This window comes from Elephantulus edwardii, unplaced genomic scaffold, assembly GCF_000299155.1.
Source record: "Elephantulus edwardii isolate Elephantulus edwardi_28Jun2011 unplaced genomic scaffold, EleEdw1.0 scaffold00014, whole genome shotgun sequence".
NCBI classification, from domain to species: Eukaryota; Metazoa; Chordata; class Mammalia; order Macroscelidea; family Macroscelididae; genus Elephantulus; species Elephantulus edwardii.
In genome coordinates, this window is record NW_006399764.1 from 10,875,786 (window position 1) to 10,883,199 (window position 7,414).

The following is a 7,414-nucleotide window of genomic DNA, read 5'->3' on the forward strand; positions in this document are numbered from 1 at the left end:
TAAAAGGAAGATTTAAACCTGAATCTGTATATCAGCAACCTGTAAAAGGGGGCAGAAAAGACCATAATGAAATGACTATGTATTAGCAGGATAACAAAAGGCAAGGGTGATAAGGACCCATTTGAAGAAACAAAGCTGAGTAGAAGAATCGGTGCATTCATGGAGACTGTGGCTTGAAACCACTGCTTTCTCAATAAGGGTGGCCTTGGTGATCTCGTGAAAGCTGGCTTGGTAGATTTACTAATAAGAAACCATAATGGAGTAAGAAGAAGAGTGAAGAAAAGAAGTTAGTGACAAAATGTATAGACATTATTGTTGGGATTCCTTCCTTATACAGTGGAGGAGAGAAATGGTGCAGAACACAAAAGAATACGTCACTCACTCATTCACTGCCATCAAGCCGAAGTCCACACATAACTGACTCCAGTAGATTTTCAATGGGACCAGTCCTTGAAGAGGGACGTCATGCTTGGGAGAGTAGAGGGACAGCAGAAGAGAGGAAGACACTTGATGAGATGGATTGAGTCAGTGACTGGGGTAATGAGGGTAGGTGTGTCAGAGACAATAAGATTGGCACAGGATAGAGCAGGTTTTAGGGCTGTTGTACATAGATAGGGTCTCTATGAGTCGCAGGCAACTTGATGGTACATAACAACAACAGATTATGTGGGAAGAGATTGTCCACCTTTCTGTGGGAAGAGATTGTCCACCTTTCTCTCAAGAAGATGATGATGGATTTGAACCCCCTGTCTTCGTGTTAACAGCACAACTCCCAATCCACTAGGCCGCAAGAGCACCTAGAAAAAGAAATTGTATTTAATCTGAGTACTTTTCCATTTTAAAAAGAGATGTGTCTGGAACTTGACTCACAAAAACAAGGTGCTGGCAAATAATTATAATATTTCTTTTTTTAATTTGATAGACTAAATTGCTTACCATGAAAACGTAGAATTATTTTGATGATGCTGGAAAGGTTGGAGGGTTGGCAAAGGAAAGGAAGACCCTGAACCAAGTGCATTGCACCGTGACTGCTTCAATGGGCTCTTGCGTGTCAGGAACTGTGAGGATGGCACAGGAGAGAACAGGGTTCAGATCTTTTGTCCAAAGGGTCACTGTGAGTCATGAACAACTTGATGACACCTAACAACAACAGCTTTGAATATCAATCAACTGCGGGGTAGTTTCAAACTGTCCACTATGGGGGAAATAAATAGCATTGGAGACTTTAATGGGAGTGATTTAATAGAATAATAATCAGAAACCAAATCATAAATCAAAGTGCTCACAGGTGGGAGGGTGGATAAGAAAGGAGAAAATCTCCCAGCATCTTTGTTCCCCACTTGAACGACTTTCTTTTCCTTCCATTATGGGCGAGTTTCTTTCGTTTTTCTCTCTCTTTTTTTTTCTCTCCAGTATTTCCAAACGCAATTGCAGCTTTCTAAGAAAGCCAGAAGGAGAAAGGAAAACACGGAAATATTATGGCCTGGATCAGACACATTTTAGTCTTTAAACTGAAACTGCCGAAGTGCCTTCCAAAGTGGTTTCAATATATTGCATTATCACAACCAATGAATGAGAATTTATTTGTAAAGTGCATTGTTTTGTTATTTTTACAGTAACACTTATGTTTTTCTCTCTTAAAATTCTTCTTACACATTGATGTACACTATAGTCAAGAAAACTCCATTCATTTGATTTTGTATATTTTTCAACTATAGTTGAGATTGCTTTTTACAATTTGGCTAACAAGAAAACTGGTCAAAGATTCATGACTATAACTTGTTTCCTGATTTTTGCATTTGTTATGTGCTGTTGAGTTAGAACTGACCCATAGTTGACCCTCCAGTGGGTTTTCAACGGCAGGAAAAATGCATATGAAGAGATGGCCCATCTTCGTCTTTCAGAGCTGCTGGTGGATTCGAACTGCGTGGCTTTGGGTTGGCAGCACAGATCTTTACCACTGGGGCATTATTAAATGGGAGGAAAGTTCACTTCGGTTTTATTTCTGATAACCTCTCATCAATTTGAATAAAATCTGATACGTGCAAAGAATCGTTGGACAGGCCTGAAGAATTTCTATGTTGATCTTTTCCATTTGTTCCTGATTTTGAGATCAAGAATAGAAAGCAGTTTATTCAGGAAGATCTTAGTCCAAGCTGCACTACAGTCTTGCGCAAAAAAGTTTAAGATCTACTTTGTTGTCTGAGGACAGAAACAGGTAACTTGTGTCTTCTGGACATCAATGAACAAGAAGAAAACTTGAAATGGGTCCTGGCTTTCGGCATGATAGAGGCTTTCGTCTTCTTGTGCCTTACCAACATGGGAATGTTCTTGTTTTCAGACTGCGGACCTGGCTGCTGGAGGGCTTCACCAGCCACAGGAGAGGCCGGCTTGGGTTTCAGCGATTCGGCCGGACGACCGCTAGGGGGTGCGCGGCTGGACACTGAGCGCAAAGGTTCCCACGCTGCGCGAGCTCGCCTTAACTGACAGATGGTGCTGACCCGGGAGGAAAGGGCCTCGGTCTCTGCTGGGGGGAGGCCCTGAGACCCATCTGGACTAAGCACCCGCTGGGGGACCTGTCGCCCGGGATCTGGGAGCGACACAATGCCCCCTTTTCCAAGAGACTCTTACAAAGCAAACACAGAAGCTCTTGGTTTGCAGACTCTTTCCCTGTTTCATGCTTTACTTTTCTCATACACCCACCTTAGTGGTGCAGTGGCTGAAGACTGCGACTGCTAACCAGAGGGTCAGTGGTTGAACCCAGCAGTGGGGGAGAAAGGTGTACGGTCTACTTCAGGGAGGGTTCACAGCCTTGACACCCCATGGGGAGGTTTAAGCAGTCTACACGGCTCTACTCGCTATGAATTTGAATCAACTTGATGGCAGTGGGTGGGTTTTTACATAATGCTTTATCAAGTTATTTTACAAAAGTATGCTGCTGAGAAAAAACTAATGATGATGATGATTATAAAGAATAATAATAATATAATATGCCATACAGCCGTAACTTGTGGTTGCTGTGAGGCTGAACACTGTGACACTGATGTGTCAAATGCGTTAATGGTTGGTTACCCAATGCGGACAGAGAGTGGGGTGGAGCTCCCCGATTAAAACAAGCTTGGAAGGAGGAGGGGCATCCACTTCTGTAATAGCTTGTCTCCGGAAACCCTATGAACCTGGAAAGAGGATGAAAGACACTCAAGTGTTGAGGACTCTCCTTCAGACAGCACTTAAACAGCAACAACAACACCAATAATGTATGCTGGAAAAGAGTATTGAACATACTGTGGACTGCCAGGAGAACGTACAGTTTAGTCCTTGAGAGGCTGAAACCAAGCTGCTCCCCGGAGGCAAGGATTTTGAAGGTCAGTCTCACATACTTTGGGCAGGTGGCCAGGAGGGACCAGTCCTTGGAGAGGAACATCACACTTAGAAGGGTGGAGGGACAGTGCAGGAGAGGAAGACCTCAGATGGGATGGATTGACTCAGTGACTGGAGAAGTGGGATTGGGTCTGTCAGAGATGATTAGATTGACTCAGGACAGGGCGGGGTTCAGAGCTGTTGTACATAGGATCGCTGTGAGTTACAGGAGACTCGAAGACACATAACAACAACGTCCCTTTAGTGAGCGGCTGGACGCCTAGAATCAGCGCACGAGATTGTCAGCTGTAGATTCAGGATGGATTCCGAGAAAGAAAAAACAAATTTAGAGAAATAGTAGCTTTACCATCAGAGCATGCCCACACATGCACGTATGTTACATGTTTGATGAAGATGGGTTAGGGGAAATCAAGATCACCCCTCACTAGCTAGGTCATTTCTTTCTCTGCATGGGTGTTGTTCCTTTTCTACACTCAGTTCCTTATTAACTGCCTCATCTTCCTGCAGGGGCTATAAGCCATCCCATCACTGAAGCCTGTGAGATCCCTGTGCCCTCCAGTGGAGTCATCTGGCCACACACCATGTAGATACTCCATAGGAAATGTCTGCTTTCTTCAAGGTATGCTCAGTCAGTTGGAAGAATTTAATTCTGAATCCCAAATTTGCTTCAAGACAGTGAACCCCACAAACAAAGCAGATCTTTAACTGACAACCAGCCTGTTCCTTGGCCCAGCCTCACCCATCCTATGAACCCATCTCAACAATATCCCCCAGAAGCGTACCCAGCACAGTGCCCATTGGAGAATGGAGTTTTTCTAAGAATTTTTTTTTTAAACTTCTTTCTCCTGGTCAATGAATTTATGCATGAACTCTCTCAAGGTTGATCTGTTTTGCGATAGACGGAAGAGCTTTGTAATAGATGAAAGATTAAGCACATATACTCAGGCCTTGGGTCAAGTTCTGTGTCCTTAGCTTGGAATTCTGCTCTTTCCAGTAGCTTGGGAGTGAGCTGAGAGTTCAATATATATGGATGTGTCTCTCACACACCTGATGAAAATACATTCTCTTTGCACTATGGGTTGACTAAGGACTTGCATCTACTTTTGCTTTCCTTTTGGCCTCCACCTGCCTTGAACTTAGGACTTCTACACTCTTTGTACTAGTTCCTGTCACAGAGGAGAAAGAACAGAGACTAGTGGTCAGTTGAGCATTTTCATTAAGGCTTAAGCTAATAGCAGCTGCAAAATGGGCTTATCTTTTCAGCCTCTTCATCAGGAACAGAAAAGGACCTTGGGGTTGGGTGGAAGCCATTCTCCACCAACCTATCATGGGCCTTGCTCCTGACCTTTCTGAACTAGAGCTTCGAGATGCACCCACACTTCAGTTCTGCTTTTAGAATATGTGAAGTTTACTGACTCAGTGTTTTCTGGAGTCTGAGGAGGGAATTGTTGGCCTTAGAAGACATGTGTAATCCCAAATATGTCAACCCATGGCTGAGTAGAACTCAGTGTTGCTATGGAACAGTGGGAGAACTGAGTGTCCTACCCCCTGACACACGCTAAACCAGAAGACTCTCTCATGGCCTGTGGTCTTCTTCATTGACAGATGAGGATACAAGAAAAGGACCTGCAGGCCAGAGATGGTATATTTTGAAGTCATCTTTTTTTCTTTGACCTACCTGAGTTTTTCTTCAGGGAGCATTATTGCATGCGTGGCTATGTACTAAGTTCTTAGAACACAGGGAGATGAGGAATAAAAAGAAGCCTGGGAAAATATCAGGATTGTGTCTCGCTTACATTTAATGTTTTATATTCAAGAACCTCAGAGTGGGCACTACCTCTAGGGAACCCACAACCATTTAATATGAGCCTCTAAAACCTGCAAGGGAGCTGAATGAATAAAACTAAGATGCTGCATAGAATGTTGACAATATTCCTGACACAAATAGGAAGTTATAGTTCTGATTAAGTGGTGTGAGACCTCCCATGTTTTTTTTCTTTTCAGGATACTTCCTTTTATAAATTTTTTAAAAATTATTTTTATTTATTATTTGTCATGTTGTGTGTGTGTTCTGTTGAATCTGATCCGACTGGTACAGGAAGAGATTGCCCCTCCTTCTCCAGCAGAGTAGCTGGTGGATTCAAACCATGTGCCTTTGGGATTGCAGTGCAGTTTCTTGTCACTAGGCCACCAGAGCTCCCTTCAGGATACTTCTAGTCTAAATTTCTCCTGAGCATCTGAGCCTCTTGATAATATATTTGTGGGTGACCCTTCAAGTAACATTTTATATATTTCTTAGGACCCACCCAATGTAAATATAGCCTCCAGAGAGAGCCTGGCCCAGATGCCTTTAAGAGACAATCGGTTTAAAAGAACACCAAGAAGGACAGTGGAAACAGACCAGCCAGGCCAGCCTGGCGAAAGTCACGTTTCCTCTACCTCTTGAGCTCAGATTCCCTTTATTCCTTGCAAAGGCTTTCTTGCACAATCTAGTCTCTGTGCTTTGCCTTATGTCGGGTTGCCCTGGGATTTTGTAGGACAGCCTTTAAAGAGGAATTTCCGAATAATGGAGGATATTAAGTACCTTTTCTGAAAATAGGTTCAGTGCCACATTAGCACTTTTCAAGTAAGCTCCTCAAACTGAGAATGCAGTTATGTCAAGTGCAGTTAGGGATGAAGGGGTCAAGATGAATTCGGGTCTCCATCCTTTCTTCTTTCTTACAAGTTTGTTGATGAAAATAGGAAAGCTTTCCTGATTTCCACTCTGACAACCTCCCAGGCACAGTCACTGTATACCTTCCCTTTCAGATAGTGATGGATTCCATGGAAGTACCTCTTCACAGCCAGTGTGGGGCCATCGATTGCCAGGTCCGATTCCTCCTTTCCCATTTCCTGCACAAAGCAGGTCTCGAGGTGTTCCAGCTGCAGGTGGAGTCCACTTCGGAGCTGCTCCAGGAGGGTCGTGTTCCAAGCAGCAGAGGCAGCCTGTGTGTGGAAGAGCTGGAAGATCTGCTGGAGGGTCTGGTGGAGGACACTGACCTGGTTATTCTGGAGGTGGCTGCCTTTTAGACTGAGTTTTCTTATCTGATGTCTCTTTTTCTCAAACAGTGGTAAATCTGGACACTAGATGCAGTGGTATGAGAGAAAGATCATTCAAACTGTAAATGAAGATAAATTAAAGCCTCACAGTTTGTTGAAAGACTTCAGTGAAGCAGTGATCTCCGTCATTTAAGACACAGTGCTGTCTAAGGCAACTTGCCACAGCATGTGCACCTCAGCTGAGATCCAAACCAGAATAATCACAAAGGACCTTTAACTCAGTGCAATGGGTGAGGAAAGGAGATGAACTCAGAGCACCTACCTACCACGCGGTCCAGCAGACCCAACGTACCTCGTGGTGACTGAATACCTTTTGTATGCTGTTCCTACTTTCCAAAAACAACCTTCCAGCATATTACAATGCACAATACAATTGATTTGTGTTTTCAATATGTAAACCATATTCTGTAAAACCATAAACACTGAATAAGAGACGATAGACCATTGTTCCTGAGGAAATTTCTGTGAGCCTCTGGTCACAACATTTTCACCCACCAACCAACCAATACACAAATGTTTTATATCTCTATTTCAAGGTGTTCAATATATGTTGCTTATTCAGAGCCACCAACACTGTAACTCGTGTCTGAACAAAACTTAATACATAAATCCTCTTAACAGCAAATATACAGTCTGTCACTTAAGATATACATGTGACATGAGGCAAATGAATGCATGAGTAAGTTCTACCATCAATTCTTCAATTTTGTTATAAAGCATTGATTTTGTTTTTATTTTTTGTTATTGTGTACTGTCAAATAGGATCTGACTGGCACAGGAAGAGATTGTCCCTCCTTCTCCAGCAGAGCATCTGGTGGATTCAAACTGCGCGCCTTTGGGATGATTTTGTTTTTAAAAACAAATTCAAGAAGTTTTACCCAATAAAAATTAAATGAAACTTTAAAAAACGGAACTGTGAACATGCTTTGTGAAT

At 43.0% G+C, this 7,414-nt stretch overlaps 1 pseudogene; it reads right to left on the minus strand.

The window, feature by feature from the left end:
* Nucleotides 1-6,063: 6,063 nt before the first annotated feature.
* LOC102844684 overlaps nucleotides 6,064-7,414 on the minus strand; it is a 2,168-nt pseudogene continuing 817 nt past the window's right edge.